Source organism: Cotesia glomerata, linkage group LG2 (assembly GCF_020080835.1).
Source record: "Cotesia glomerata isolate CgM1 linkage group LG2, MPM_Cglom_v2.3, whole genome shotgun sequence".
NCBI classification, from domain to species: Eukaryota; Metazoa; Arthropoda; class Insecta; order Hymenoptera; family Braconidae; genus Cotesia; species Cotesia glomerata.
The window spans coordinates 17,309,479-17,312,572 of NC_058159.1; positions in this window are offsets into that span (position 1 = coordinate 17,309,479).

The window sequence follows — 3,094 nt, forward strand, 5'->3', positions numbered from 1 at the left end:
ACTGCCAGTATATTTGTATATATGAAATATATAGATATATTTTCATCATTAGATAAAATTTTATCCTGGATTGAAAAACTGGTCCTTAAATATTGACTCTAGTGAATAAATGCCACTGAATGAGAAGAAAATATATTTAGAAAAATACAGATGAAAAGTTATTGAATAATTAATTCTAGGGATTTTACAATAAAAAATATATTTTAATATTTTTTGTTTTTAAAAAAATTTTTAATTCAAATTTTGTATTTTTCCCGCAGAAATTGAATGATTATAAAGTTTCAATATAAATCATTTTAAGTATCACTTTTCGTACAATATCTAGCAGCATTAATAAAATTTTATATAAATAAGCCGCGAATACTCTTTGGCTTAGATAAATAAACTAAATTATCGATTGTAAGCTTTTAATTTCACTTAAATTTGAAAAAAAATTTTAACATCTTTTGTAGTTGTGGTAGTTGTAAATTTAAATTTAATACTTTAATGCTTAATAATTTAATGACAATAATATTAATAATGATAAATATTATTATTACTATTATTATCATCATTAATTTATTGTTACTATTATGAGAACTTTCAGTGTTATCTTTATTGTTATTGTTGGTATTGTCGTTATTATTATTATTTTAATGATTATTTATTGTTATTATCATATTGTTGTTAAGAAATAACACAATTCGTCAAACTCATAATTAATATAAGTGTTATGTAAAGAATATCGTCGTTTAAAACTTCCGCTCAATTCGATTGAAATGCCATCTACAGACACCTACTACTGAGATATCGTAGTTCTGTACACCGCTCGAACAGAATTACTTAAGGAGGTCCTTTCGCCGCCAATGTAAAATAAAAAATATTAGATTATGAGTAAATTTAATTTTTTTCTAATAGTTAAGGTCCTTATTTATCTTATAGTGAGGTTTAAATTATACTTTACCGGACAAATTTTTGAAAAAATAAAATTTTTAAATGTTAGTATTTGTTCAGAGTCTTACGAGAAAATCAGACGTTTGCAGTATTTCTCGAATTATACTATCAGTCATGGATTAGATGAAGTGAAAAACTAAAAATCAGATTTTCGAAATATTCAGGTTTCTTTTTTTGCAATAAAATATATCAGTTACCGATATATTTATTGAGAAATTAATATTTAAAAATCACAAAAAATTCTCAAGTTACCTATAATAAAATGGAGTCAAAAGATTTGGCAACGTTGCGTAGCGCGCGAGCTTCAGACCATTCAATAAATTCAAACTAAACTTTAACGCGCTTATGTTTTTCATGCATACTTATTAGTTAATTTATTGTTAACAAATTTTCATAATTCATAATTGAAAAATAAAACAATAATTAAAAAATACTAGCATTCCTGCCATGAGACATGAGAATGTTATGGTTTTGTGACTAAACATTTTTAATTAATTTATTTATTTACACTGTCTGCAAAAAGTTAAACACGGTTAAGGTTATATTGTGCAAATGAAAATGTAAACAACCGAAATAAAGCGTTGCCAAATCACGAACAGGTTACTAACAGCTGATTTACAACAGTCAAATTAATTTTTGTATTTAACTATTTTTTTTTTTTAATTTTCAAAATTTCAACGATTAATGCCTCATATACTATTTATTTTTTAATTTTAGGAATTTTTATGGGTTTTGTATTTTAATTTATTGAAAATTTACTACTACAGTTGTTATGACTCAACTGGAGCGAAAGGACTTCCTTAAGATGCAATTTCATGCTGACGCTTGACGCTGATTTGTTACTTTAATAATCTTATTTTTTTTTACTTTTGTGCTTTTAGCAAAGTTTTTGTTTGTTAAATGTTCAATATTTTTAATAATATTAATTTTAATAGGATATCAGCGACACTTGCTAGATGGCGTACTATACAATATTGTTACAATTTTGAAGTCTTCATAAGGTTTTGGAAACTGTTTTTTTTTTTCGCTCTTTCAATCTCTACGGAAAAAATTTAGGCTAACGAGGAATAGAGAAAAATTCAACGAAATTTTCCTGTAAATATATTTTCAAGGCTTTTCACCCCATTGACGAAACCAACAAAATTCTCAAGTATATTGTTAGGCTAAAAACCTAAAGGCTCAATTTCATGCTGACGCTTGACGCGGATTCTTACAAACTAAACAATGTTTAGTTTTGACTGACGCTGCATTAATTTAAGATGGCGCTCCAGTCGAAACTATATTCAATTTAAGCTCATTTGACGCTCTAAGTCAGCGTCAAGCGTCAGCATGAAATTGCACCTTAAGACTTTGATTAGCTGACTTTTTTGATGAAAGCAAACCCAAACAATTTTAGCTCTTTTAAGTATTGAACTGTTGTTACTAAATAAAATTTAGTTAGAAGAAAATATGAATAATTTAAAAAAATTTACATGTAAAGTTGTTTGATAGTTAATTCTAAAGATTTTATAATAAAAAAAATCTTAACATTTTTTGTAATTAAAAAAATGTTTAATTCAAAATTTGTACCTTTCCCGCGAAAATTAAATGTTCCTAAAATTGTAATATGTTATGCTTCCATCTAGTGGATGTTATTTTTATTTATTAATAACTTTACTTACTGTAGTACTTTCGCCCGGGAGTATTAAAATACTCGATTTCAGTGCGGGAAAGGAATCATTTTAAATAAAAGAATTCTATTTAGACGTTATTTAATTTTGATCAAAATTATTTAGTTGGTTTCAATTTATTATTCAAGTTGACAAAATATTAAAAGCTTCAAAATATAAAATTGAGGTTTACAATGACGTGATCTTAGCAATCTAAACTCTCGGTGAGAAGTGTCGTTACATAGTTTTTCCGAAGAGCTTCAAACTCCGTTCTTCTCCCACCATAACTTCCATACATACTTCCACTCTAAGGAATACATAAGCACACACATTTTCTACTACATATAAATGATCCTTATATACTAACATGTATTTTCTCTATATCTATATATATTTATTTCAGCCTATCGGCCTGAAAGTTAGACTTCACTAATATACACTTTTAGCAATGCAGTCATTATGTTTATTTAACTATTTTTATTAATTTAACAGACCCTTTTAAAATCTATTTA